The sequence below is a fragment of the Alexandromys fortis genome, unplaced genomic scaffold (assembly GCF_014885135.2).
Source record: "Alexandromys fortis isolate MF-2015 unplaced genomic scaffold, M_Fortis_MF-2015_v1.1 scaffold_486, whole genome shotgun sequence".
In the NCBI taxonomy this organism is placed as follows: domain Eukaryota; kingdom Metazoa; phylum Chordata; class Mammalia; order Rodentia; family Cricetidae; genus Alexandromys; species Alexandromys fortis.
This window is the reverse complement of record NW_026068368.1, coordinates 124,933-139,060: the sequence shown is the minus strand read 5'-3', so window position 1 is coordinate 139,060 and position 14,128 is coordinate 124,933.

The following is a 14,128-nucleotide window of genomic DNA, read 5'->3' as shown; positions in this document are numbered from 1 at the left end:
AGCCAGTTCATATATTAGGATCGAAACCTAGTGCCATTGTCCTTGACTTCTCATCAGCCTTCATTGTTCGCCATGTTCAGAAAGTCCGGTTTCATCCCATGCTTATTCAGTCGCAGTCCTGCTGGCCTTGGTGAGCTCCCAATAGATCAGTTCCACTGTCACAGCGGGTGGGTGCACCCCTCGTGATCCTGACTTCCTTGCTCATGTTCTCCCTCCTTCTGCTCCTCATTTGGATCTTAAGAGCTCAGTCCGGTGCTCCAATTAGGGTCTCTGTCTCTATCTCGATCCATCGCCAGATGAAGGTTCTAAGGTGATATGCAAGATATTCATCAGTATGGCTATAGGATAGGGTCATTTAAAGGGAGTCTCATGTAAATTTTCTTGGGGGCATATCACATGAGAACTTCTTTGAAACATGTACCATCTCAGAAAAACTGTGCTGCTTTCATTGTCTGAGATGCAGAAGCAGTTCTTAGTCCTACATTCTGTGAGAAAACATTGATTCCCAGAGACATGAAGTATCAATTATGTGATCAAATTCCATGGTATGTCATGTATCAATCGGTGTTTTCTGCTCCAACCTCTTGTTTGTTGCTTCTCTTATGTAGACACTGCAATTCTTCAAGTGAAATCATTGATCTGAAAATGTAGAAATATGACTGCCAACACAGATCACATAGAGAAATTAGTCAGTCTCACAAAGGCAAATATTAACAGTTCTTTCAAATGAAATAATGAAGCAAACGCAACCAGAGTAAATCATGAACTATGTAATTAAGGAAAAGAGCAAAAAAGCAGAAGAGGGGAAACAGATGAGAAAATAAGGCATCAATAATATAGGAGCATGTAATATACTTGAATGAATTTATCATAATATAATAACTTGCTATGTACTATTGATATATACTTTGAAATAAAAAAGTAACTAAAACCAGTCTCCACAGCCCTATGACCCATTTCTTCATTTACTCATCTTACTTTCTCCATAGATCCAGCTTGTACATGTTATGTTTTTTTGATATCAACTTTCTAGATGTTTCATCAAAATACTTTAGCTCATGTACAATTATATTCTTTGTGTTTATTCATTTCTTCACGAATATATATCTCTGTTCTCCCTTTTTCATAGGAATTTTGTTACTAACAAACTTTATATGATGACTGTTTCTAAGATAATTTCTTATTCTGTGCAAAGGAGAAATTGGTCTCAACATGTTCACTACAGTACCCTAGTGAATGGTTCTCTGGCAGAAAGGATGGGGGCAGAGTTTGATCTGCACTCTCTCTGGGCTGAGCAGAATAGTGAGTGTAGACTACTCAGACCTCCACCCTGGCCACAGGGGAGAAACAACGCACTGAGTCAGGAGTCAGTCAAAGAAGAATCTCATTTAATTGTATCTGACAGGTATTTAAATAAGCTGGGGTTGGAAGCCTGGGATGAGCTGAGGTGGAACAAGCAACAAGAGCCAATAATATTCTGTCATGTTAGCAGTGGCTGTGAAGAGGTGGGCCTAGGTGTTTTTGTGTTGAGCCACCTCTTATGTGGAAGCTATAGCCAGAGAAAGATCTCCAAACTTGAACAAGGCTCAGGAAGTTATACTAGGCCTCATGCAAACTTGAGTTAGGCTCATGAAGTTATACTAGACCTCAAAAAACTCACTTTAGGCTTACAAAGTTACACTGGGCCTCATTCGTGGGTCTCATGGGGCCCAACACTCTAGACTATGCATAGTCCAGATATACCCCAGTGTTGAAAGAAAAACGCTGACTAATATGATAAATCTGTGGTGCTGTGAGTCTAAGGACTTCATGCAGGCCATAAAGAAATATACCCCACTTCTTTATGTCAGCAGTAAAATCTTTTGTGCTCTCCTGTCAGGAAGTACCATGGATGGAGAAGAATCACTCACTGGATCGGCAAATGAGTTTCATGGATTGAGTACTACAGTGAAGTTGTAAGTCACAAAACAATCCACACCAGTTTGGAATTATGATTAATGAAATGGTTCTTTATTTAAAGGGAAAAATCTTACAGATCACCATCCCAGACAACAGCCCTCTGTGTGATCAGGAACGAAGTCTAACAACCAGAAGCTAGAAGCAAGAAAGTGAGCACATGGCTACCACTGCTTTTTAAAACAAAAGAGACCACACCCAAGTGTGCTGTTATCTTAAAGGCTATTGGCTAACGGATTGGAAGTAGCTCTTGCAGCACCTCCCTCTTTTAAGTAAGAGAGTTCCAAACCCAATATAAAACAATATACACTAGGAACAGATATCTAGTGTAAGATTAGAATTACAATTAGCATAAACAATATTAATGAAGGAATCTATGCTAAATGTTTTAATAAACATTCTATCCTAAAGAGTCTAAGTCTTGTATTGGAGAATGCTTGGCTAGACCATAAGAGGACAGTAACTATGACTATCCAATCTTCAACCCTATCAAAGGCCTGAGAAGGGAGATAATATTACTTGAACAATCAGGAAGTACAATCAAGTAGCTTCCAAAGCAAGCAATATATGCCAGAGACAATTAGCTACCTGAGCAATCACCCAAAATCTCATTTTGCAATGTTGAAGCAACCAACTTTGGCTATGGCATAGCATAATTGACAGACCATTTTCAGAGGCAGGAAATTTTTCAAAACTGTCTTATCCTGTCTTGGCAAGATTTGACAGTCCTGCTTACCCATTTCTGGATATCATGTAACTTGTCAGTGGTTGAGGCATTGTCAGTTCCTTGCTCAAAGGCCAGTTTTGCCAAGAAGGAAACAAGCTCCAAGTGGAGTGTCTTTGGTGCTCAACATTCTCTCGGGAATAGATTGGTGCTGTCAGAAGCAGTCGTGTCTCATGTCAACAGAATGCTAAGTTTTTTAAATGCTTTGTTTTACAGATCCTCGAAGTGGTTGAAGACTCCCTACCTGACAGAATACAATCTCTATATATCTAAAAAACATAATTGGTCTGACTGTATGTACAACAAACATGAACAACTATTGACTTATAATAATTAATACCTGTACAACTTAAAGACTAAAACTTCATCTTAGAATATTAAATAATCTGAAAATAAATGTGCAACAAATGAGGACAGTGACCTCAAAATGTAAACAATCTATAGGTATTATGATCAGAGGTAGGAGTAATATATAATGCAATATTAAAATATATCCTAAAAGTTGTATTAATATACAAAATTTCCTAGACTGAGGTAGAAACATGCATATATACAATCTGACAAAAATAACTTTGCATAGGCATGTCATTTTCTTAGGTACATATGCTGGACCATTGTCTGTTTTTATTTTTGTAGGTATACCCATGATGGCCATAACTTCCAAAAAATGTGTGATTACTGAATCAGCCTTTCTGAGCTCAGGACAATTGCTCATTGAAAACCTGAATACGTGTCTATGGTGTGGTGAACATATTTTAATTTACCAAATTCCATAAAGTGGAACACATCCATCTGCCAGATTTTACTCCTTTGAGTACCCTGTGGGTTACTCCCTGCCGGCAACGGTATTTGATTATAGAAAAAGCAAGTATGACATCTTTCTATGATCTCCTTATCTTGTTACCATGTAATAGAAAACTCTTCCTTTAAACCTTTACTATTGACATGTGATGTGGGAGTGTCATATCAATCTGTTGATTTCATTGGTTGAGCAATAAACCAACTGCTTGGCCTCATAGCTTAGAACATAGATGGGAGGAGAAAACAGAATAGAATTCTGGGTGGAAGAGGAAGTGAGGTCAGACTCTGCCCTGCTTCCAGAGGGAACGGACAGCCACCATGCTCTGCTCTCCCAGGCAGCTGCAACCCACGATGGACTTAGGCTAGAATCTTCCCGGTAAGCGCACCTTGGGGTGCTTACACACATCATTAGAAATGGGCTAGTCCAGATGCAAGAATTAGCCTGTAAGGGCTAGAGTTCATGGGCCAAGCAGTTAAATGAATACAGTTTGTGTGTTGTTATTTCGGGCATAAGCTAGCCAAGCGGTCGGGGTGTTGGGGACACAGCCCCACCGCTTCATATTTCAACAGACATGATGTTTTTTTTATCATATTCTGAGGCCTGAGACATGCTTCCAATCAATAATTGATCAATTTCAGCATTACCTTATGCTAGAGGATCAGGTAGACTCGTATGGGATTGGATGTGTGTTATGTACTTGGGACAAAGCCTTTCCTGATTACATCTTGCACCTGGATAAACAATGAAGTTAATTCTGTATCATGTGGTATAAACTCAGCAGTTTCAATATGCAAGATAACTCTTTCTGCATATTGTGAATCCATAACTATATTAAGAGTTTTTTTTTTTTTTTAAATCCCTTAGCACCATAAGAATGGCATATAATTCTCCCTCCTGGACAGAATTATAAGGACTTTGTTCCACCTTACCCAATTCTTCTGATTTGTAACCTACTTTCCCTGATTTATTTGCATCAGTATAAAATGTATGGACTCCAGTTATTGATACATCATGTACAATTCGAGGAAGAATCCAAGAAGTTCTTATTATGAGGTTAAGTCTATCACTTTTAGGATAGTTGCTATTAATTTCTCCCAAAAAATTAGCACAAGCTCTTTGCCATGTTTCACTGACTTCTCATAATTTTTTTATTTCATCAGTAGTAAAAGGCACTATAATTTCTGCTAGATCTATACCTGCTAGTTGACAAAGTCTCAGTTTACCTTTTATAATTAATTCAGAGACTTTTTCTACATAGTTTTTAATTTTTACTTGGTTTATGTGGTATAAATATCCATTCTAAGATAATATCTTCCCTCTGCATTAAAATTATTGTAGGAGAAATTCTGGAAGGCAATATGACTAGGATACAACTAATATTTGGGTTTACCTTATCCACATGTGCCTCCTGAAATTTTTCCTCAGCCATTGTCAGTTATTTTCTGCTTTAGCTGTTAATTCTCTGGGACTATTCAAATCTTTATCACCATCTAAGGTTAGTTTAAATGAACTATTAGATCAGGTGTTAGCCCAACGGCTGGTCATAGATTGGAAATATCTTCTAACAATCTTTGAAAGTCATTAAGAGTCTGTAACCAGTCTCTCCTAAGTTGTGCCTTTTAGGTCCTAATTTTCTGTAAACCTATTCTCTAACCTAGGTAATTAATAGAATCTCCTCTTTGGATCTTTTCAGGAGCAATTTGTAATCTCCATTTAGGCAAGAGTTTCTTTACTTCTTCAAACATCCTTTCTAAAGTATCTTTATTTGAATCAGTTAACAAAATGTCATCCATATAATGGTAAATTATAGACTTTGGAAACTGCTTATGAATTATTTCCAATGGGTGACTTACAAAATATTGGCACCATGTGGGACTATTGAGCATCCCATGTGGGAGGATAGTCCATTGATATCTCTTGGTAATTGAGAATTATTATAAGTAGGCACTGTGAAGGCATTTTTTTCTTGTAAAGGTATAGTGAAAAAAAACAACCTTTCAAATCAATAACTATAAGAGGCCATCCTTTTGGCAATAGATAAGGCAATGGAATTCCAGATTGTAGAGGACCCATAGGTTGAATTTCCTTGTAGACAGCTCTTAGATATGTCACCATTCTCCATTTACCAGATTTCTTTCTTTCTTTCTTTCTTTCTTTCTTTCTTTCTTTCTTTCTTTTTCTTTCTTTCTTTTTTTTCAACAAAAATAGGAGAATTCCAAGGGCTGGTTGATTCTTCAATATGGTGAGCATCTAGTTGCTCTCATACCAGCTCTTTCAAAGCCTGCAATTTATCTTCAGCTAGCAGCCACTGCTTGATCCATATTGGCTTCTCAGTTAGCCATTTTAAAGGTAGGGCTGCTGGTACTTCCAAAGGTTTGTTATTTGCTGTGGGTTCTTGTACAGCCTGAATGTCTGGTGACCTTTTCCCATAATACCTCATTATATCCTTCCCAAAATTATGAGTTCCTGGAACTACCGGAATGTTAATCTGGGTATTCCATTGCTGTAGCAGGTCATGGCCCTATAAATTTATTGAAATATTGGCTATATATTTGCCCTTCAGGCCCTATGCATTCAACCCATCTCGTGCTTTGTTTTATATGAGAAAGGGTTCCAATTCTCAGGAACTGAACATCTACCTCTTGAAGAGGTCAATTCAGATGCCAAGATTCTGGAGTAAGGATACTTACATCTGTACCCGTGTCTATTAAGCCTTCAATAAAAATGCCATTTATACAAACTCTAAGCTTTGGTCTTTGATCGTTAATAGAAGTCTGCCAAAATATACATTTATTCTTCCTACTGGATTTTTTTTACTCATCCTCCACATTTAACCCATCATTTAGACCAGTATTGCTTTTTACAGCAGGCATTGGAGTTTTTACTTTTCTTTGTGAGACATGTTCTCCACTGTAACTGGGAATGACTGGGCCACTTTTGGCTTGGGGGCCTGCTGGAGGCCCCTCAAGGGGGTTCCTGATCGTATTGGGTTGCCTTGTCTATCTGTTGCTGACCTGCATTCCTCAATCATTTCAAATCTTTTATCATTGTCTCTCATAAAGCTCAAATCTCCAGACCTGCATATATTTCTAGTGATTTCACTAAGGTATCAATTTTTTGGGCCCCATTCTACACCTGTGATTCCTAGGTTTTAATGTTTCCCTTCAAAGAAAACATGTCCTCCTTGAACTTTTCTTGGATATCGTGTAGATCGCCATCCTGGAGGTACATTCTGTAACCTTATCAAAATTTTGTGATAACTTCTGAACATCAAATTCAACAGTATGAACCCTTTCAGGTAACTTCCTGGTAGGTACCCTTGGATAAAGAGTCAAGTTTGCCTATCATAGTATCCACTTATTCAGATAACCTCTGATTTTCAATAATTTTAATAATCCTTCATTATTATTCCATAAAGATTGTATCATTCCTAAGAATGCCATATTCTTCCTTAATGATAGAATATGGAGAAGAAAACTGACACCTGGTAACCAGAAAATTGAGGTATCCCCATAGTCATATAAACCACGCATGATATAATATTAGTGAAGAAAGCAGTAAAAGTTGAAATGGAAATGAAAACTGCCATATTACCTACTATCCAGCAGGTGGCAATGTTTCCGAGTTGCAACTAGAACCAATGCAAAGGTGATAGAAATGGGGTCCTGTTTTACTGTCTGTCTTAGTATTTGTTAAAGAATGGGAAATATGAGTTGCTCAACAAAGTAAATGTAATTAAATCAAGTTCATACATGGAAACCCAGAATCCACGGGTAGAGAAGAGCAACTCAGAAGCCACGTGATGTTTCCTCCTTGTCCAGTTTACCAAAGAGTCATATTTCCCCAGGGCAGGAAAACAGAGCAGATGACCACAACACTTTTGGAATGATAGTGAAGTAAATGGCAGTTTTTAGCAGTCTCAGGACTGGGATGGGATTCACTGTCCTAGTACTTCAAGAGCAGTGTCCTGAGCATGATGATGTATTTCTTATGCCATCTCTCAGAGTGCCAGAAGAGCAAGTCAAGATCTGTCCAGGAATCAGGAATTTTCCCCATGGACACTGCCTTCTCAAGTTATTCCTATGGAGGTACCAGGTGTGTGTGTGTGTGTGTGTGTGTGTGTGTGTGTGTGTGTGTGTGTGGCTGTCCTGAAATTCACTCTGTAAATGAAGCTGTTTTTGAACTTACAAAGATTTGTCTGTCTCTGTCTTTCAAGTGCTGAGATTAAAGGTGTGTGCCACCACACTTTGAACTCACAAAGATATGTTTGCCTCTGCCTCCCAAGTACTGGGATTAAAACGTGTGTCACCACACCTAGAACTCACAGAGGTCAGCCTGCCTATGTCTCCCGAATTTTGGGATTAAAGGTGTGTGTCACCATACTCAACTACCCTTTTTTATTTTAAGGACTTTATGCTTTTTAAAAGCCTACATATATTTTCAAATATATTGTAAACCATTTAGAGGTATTTTTAATTTGAATCTATTTTTACTATATCTTTTTTTTTCCACATGAGTCTTTAATTTGCTAAGCAATATGACTAGGATTAAAGCCATTGCTTTGATGGCTAGATCCACCAAATTTTTTTTTTAGCTTTTTGAGAATCTGGCTTTATGGTGGATGTACTGGCCAGAGCCATGTTTTTTGCCACAACTTTATGACATTTAAGGTCTCTGTCACCACCAAAAATCTTGTATTTAGCTTTTCATCAACACCATTTAAGTGTTTTGTGGCACTACCTCTTAAAAGAGCTGTAAGGTTTTGCAGCTGAAGCTGAGTCAGGAAACCTCTCTTAAATGAGAGCACTGTCTCAAGCAAGCAGAGCTCACCCAAGAAAGTGCTGCTGTCAATAAGCTGGGCTTAATGCTCTTATTTTATGTCTATAATTACTTTTTTAAGCTCTCTTAGGCTTTATATGGATGCAGTTGCCACAAGTTGGGCACTATTCTGTTGAATGAGATTTTCTGTCTTGCTGGGTCCTACAGCCTTTAAATCCCAAAGAATCACACAGAGGTCTCCATTAGTTATAAACTGATTGGCCCATTAGCTCAGGCTTCTTATTTACTAATTCCTATAACTCACTTCTTGTGTCTTTTTCATCTGGGTCACAACTGTAGACTGTAAAATCCTCTTCCCAGAGTTCTCCATGCCTTGCCTCTACTTCCTGCCTGGTCACCTCGCCTATACTTCCTGTCTGCCACTAGCTAATCAGTGTTTTATTGAAAATAATACAAGTAACAGGATGGAAGACCATTATCCTACAGCACATCATGTTCATATAAAGACTATCAGATTAAAATACTATGTAGAGACATTCTCTATCTTTTAGATATTTTCCGGGTATGTTTGCATGTTTACCACATGTGAGCCTAGTGCTCATGGAGGTAATGAGAGGACACGGGATCATATGAGATACATGCTATCCTCTGAGAAGTTGCTGAGAATAAACTGGATCCTCTGTAAAAACAATAAGCTCCTTGATTTTAGAGCAACCTCTTCATCGCCTGGGTAGCCATTTTTAGGATAATATCCTTTTTTCATGGACAGAGATCATTATAAAAATACTCAATTTCATCCTGTTTGAGGAGTATATTTGGACATAGAATTTTGTTAATTTTCAAAACAGATACTTGAAATCAATTTAAAATATTGCCACAATCAAGAGTCAACAAAGACAGATCAAAGAATCACATCCTGTGATGGCTACTGGAAGTTATGCTACTGTAGTAAATATATTATAGTATTCCTGTCCTTATATAAAAAGACAATTCCCAACACATAGTGAAACTTACTGAAAACCATTTTTTAAAAATGCATGTCTATGTGCACTTGGATTCACATAAAACAAAGGTCACAGCAGCCTGCTTCATAATATCTCAAACTAAAAGGGTCTAACCAAGAACTGTCAATATAAATTATCTTACTTATATACAATGGAGTTTTCTCAAGCATGGAAATTACAAAGAGTTTCACACAAAACATGGATAAGTAATTTGGTAATTTTTTTTTGGAGAATGTGATACATACAGACCTATGACCTCTTATCCCTTGCAACTTAATACTTGGAGATTTAGAATAAAATGTCAAAAAGACTGGTGCTAATGGTATCATTGAGGAGAAGGTTTTTATTGAATATATTGTGGGTAGAACAGTCAGAGGCATCTGGAAGAGTCCATAGCGAGGGGTCACTTTAATCTATTAGACATTTCTGGGCAAGAAGAGGAGAGAAAGGAAGAGTGAGATAAAAACATTAGAGAAGAGAATGTGTCTAAAAAAACTAAAAGAAGAACCAAGATCTCAAGAGTGCATGGCAAAATACCTGAGGTTTTATATGACAGAGAACCTGGGGCAAGGGAAGTGAAGCTCATGGGGTAACCAGGTTTAGGGTAGGGGCCAGGATGAGAAGTTCTGAGTGGAAGGAGGAACTCTGTCACAGGAATTTGTAATGCTGTGAGATTATGGCAGCCGTCATCCACATTGATCTATGATTAGTCACATCAGTGAGCTAATTCTCCTGAGTTCCTTTGGTACCACACTGTTTTGAGATATGGGAACTGTCTAGGATGCTAGGTGATAGGGAAAGCCCCTCTGGGGCCAAAGGAATGCCACTTACATATACTTTAATAGCATGAATCCCTGTTCTCTCTGCATGACTCTCTGCCATATTCTCTGTGCTCCAAGGGCTGACAGAAAAGTTTCCATTCTGATTCCTAATTGCTTTCTTTGGCTTTCTTGTGTAATTTGAACAACATTTGTTTTCTTGATTGGAACTCAGGTTGAAGGCAATTAAATGTTGCTTCAGACCCTAGTGGAGACACTGTCATGAGTTTAGCTGTGAGTTGAAAATATCCAGTCTGCTTGGAAAGAACACTAGGAGATCAAGAATATTTAAATTAGGGAGACTGTTTCATCACAGCTGTCGCAGTGTTTCAATTCTCATGGCCACACACTCCCTCATGCTGCCATCTAGCACTGAGGTGACTGACCGGAACTAAAGCACTCCTTGGAGAGGCCATGCTGGTGTTCTCAAGGCATCTTGCTTAGTTTACCAGTACCCCTCTTTATCTTGGTTGTTCTTAAAATCTATATCAAGAAATTCTTTCAACAGCTCTAATGAAAGGAATGCAGTTAGTAGTAAAGGAAAAAGTAGAAAAGAGGAAGTAAGACAGGAAATTAGCTGGCTAGGTAAATTCAAGAAAAAAGAATGAAGAAAGGAAGGAAGGAGAAAAAGAAGGAGGAGGAGGAAGAGAGAGAGAGGGAGAATAAAACAAACAAAATTTATTTAAGAACATACACGGTCAGAGCAAGAGACTCTGGTATTGGATTTGGAAGTGGGAAGTTCAATGGACCTTTGAATGAAATTGAAGCTATTTTCTCCTCTGAGAAAAGGAGACGGTCCCAATTCTCTCTAACCCATGTAAATCCTGTTCCCTTAATATACTGCTACCAAGCCTTGTTTATTACTGTTGTCCTCTCCTTTTCATGCTTCTATCTTCTCTTATCAGCCTCTGTTTCTTCCTTCTCTCCCTGTCTCTGCCTCCATCCCCACACCTGAACCCTTTTTCTGCCTCTTTTTGCATGTCTCTTTTTAGGTTTTAGGATTTGTTTTGGTTTTGGATTTTCCAAGATAGGGTTTTTCTGTGTAGTTTTGGATATCCTAGAACTAACTCCATAAAAAAGGGTCGCCTACAATTACAGAGACATGCCTGCCTCTGTCCCAAAAGTGCTGATATTAAAGGGATTTACCACCATCATATCTTCCTGTATGTCTCTTTATAGTCCAAGTTTTTAGAAGGAAGATTGATTTGGATTCTTCATTATTCTTTTATGATGTTACTAAGAAGATACTGAGTTTGATCCCCAGTCATTCCAATATTATAAAACTTCTATAGGAGAGAAATATTATAAGAATGACTATATAATTTTTTAAGTATTGAGTATACAAATGTAACATTGCATTGGCTGTAACTACTGTCATTATTAAATAGCAAAATTTACTATGAAACTATAATACTTATTTGACTTAGCTTTATAAAAATTTTACTAAGCCTATGTTGTGTGTCATCAAAGTAATTTATTTTTATTACTGGCTTTTTTTTTCGAGACAGGGTTTCTCTGTGGCTTTGGAGCCTGTCCTGGAACTAGCTCTGTAGACCATGCTGGTCTCGAACTCACAGAGATCTGCCTGCCTCTGCCTCCCGAGTGCTGCGATTGCCATCGCCCGGCCAAAGTAATTTATTTTTGATTCTCTTCTTCCTAATTCTCCTCCTCACCCCTGACTTCCTCTCACCCTTCCACATATCTGCTACAATCCTTTTCACTTTTCACAGCACAGTTATCCTATTGCCCTCACTTTAATTCCCCAATAACTATCTTACGCTCATCTGTGCATCTCCTTTCTGGTTTCATAGCTCATAACCACCTTATCTCAACACTTACAATACATTTGCAGAATGTGATCAATGTCTCTGTTTGAGAAAGAACATACAATATTTTTCCTCAGAGTCTAAGTCACCTTGCTTATTTTTAAAGACTGTGTAATTCCTGAAAACTTCATTTTTACTTCCAGATGAAATATTCTACTGTGTCTTAAGACCATGGTTCTTTTATCTTCAGATAAACATCTAGGATGGACATCATTTTTTTGCTATTGGGAAGAATGCAACAGATTACATGGACGTGCAAGCATTTCTGTGGTAGGACAGAATTTGTTTGATTATATACCCAGAAATTAAAGAGATGTGGTATATTATAATTCTACTTTAATTTTATTGAGAAATCTTTGTATTTATTCCTATAGTGAACAAAGTACTTTGTTACTCTTCTAACGTATAGAATCATGATCAACTTATCTACGTCTTCATCAATATTATTTGTTGTTTATGCTTTTAATGTTAATCATTCTGAGGAGAAGTGGAGTCTCAAAGTATTGGTAATTTTCATTTCCCTGAAAGCTAAATATGTTGAACACTTTTAAAAATCATTACTGGCCGTGTGTGGTTTTTCTTTAAAGAAGTGTGTGTCCATTTCATTAACCGTTTTATTGACTCTAAGTTATGTGAAGGAGATTTTTAGCCTTTTCCTTTATAAAATCTAGTGTTTGAGCTCCTGAGTGAAGTACAGAAGTCAATGATTTTCTCCCATTCTCTAGGTAATATTTCCATTCTGCTGGTAGTTTCTATTAATGTTCAAAGATTACTCATGTAATGCCATGCTTTAAATCTTATTATTTTCCTCTTTTCTTAGTCTTGTTGCCTCTCTATTAATCTTATATTACTAACATTTTCCTCAGAGAGTTTTAGCATATCAACATTATAATAATTCAACATTGATTTTGCTTAAATTTGAGTGTATATAGACATAAACCTGCTGGGGATGCAGCCCCGCCGCTCATATTACAACAAATGACACCCAGACGTGTGGACAACTGAATCCACTGAAAGCCTGAGAAAGCTTGGGAGAGAGTAAAGCATGTTTTCTTGGTAGCAACAATTTCTCGGTTCTGCTCTGCTTGCTAGAGGCAAGCAAGTGCTGAGGCTTCCTGATTCAGCTTTAGCTGCAAAACCTAGCAGCTCTTTTAAGAGGTCAAGCCATGAAACACTTAAACGGTGTTGACGAAAAGCTGAACTCATGCTTTTCGGTTTTCAGCTGTATCAGGGAAAAAGCTGCGCCATTTAAAAATGCTGGCTTTCTGGGCTGTCCTGCCAGGGCAAACTCTGACTCTTTTACGCAGGCGGTTCGTGCGGTTTGCAAGCACAGGCTGCTGAAGCTCGCTTGCTGGCAGGGACCTTGAAATGCCATAGAGTTGTGGCAGTAAACACGGTACAGCCAGTACCTCAGCCATGAGGCTGGAAAGCTAAGGAATGGGCTGGATCTAGCTGCAAAAGCCAAGGCTTTAATCCTACCCATATTGCTCCGTAATTTAAAGGCTCATGTGTTCAGAAAAAGAGAAAGATATACAGTAAAGAGAGATTCAAAGACAAAGAAAATTTCTAAATGGTTTACAGTGTGTTACAAATATGTGCAGGCTGAAAGTTGAAGTTCTGAAAGTAAAAAAAAAATAAATAAAAAAGGAAGAGAGTAATTGGGTGTGGTAGGACACACCTTTAATCCCAACACTTGGGAGGCAGAGAGAGATTGACCTCTGTTACTTCAAGGTGTGGTAGCACACGCCTTTAATCCCAGTGCCTAGAAGGCAGAGACAAACAGATCTCTGTGAGTTCTAGGTGTAGTAGCAGACACCTTTAATCCCAATGCCTGGGAGGCAGAGACAGACAGATCTCTAAGAGTTCAAGGACAGCCTGGTTTTCAGAGTTATTCCAGGTCAAAGATATACAGAGAACCTGTCTCAAAAAGCAAAAAATAATAGTAAAAATAAACAAAATAGAGGTTAAAACAAAGCTGCACAAAGATGGAAAATACACAGAGACTCTTGATACTGTATGCTATTATGCTCTGTTTGAATCGTTTGAATGCTGAGGAAGGAGCAACAGCTGCTAAAAGATAATTGTTTATAAATGCTGCTGAACTAATCCAACAAAGATATTTTCAAAATGCCTTGACTTTGAAATTTGGATGTAAGGACATGATGCTTTGGAAAGGAGTTTCTTATTTTGTTTTCACAGAGGGTTAGAGTCTGTGGATC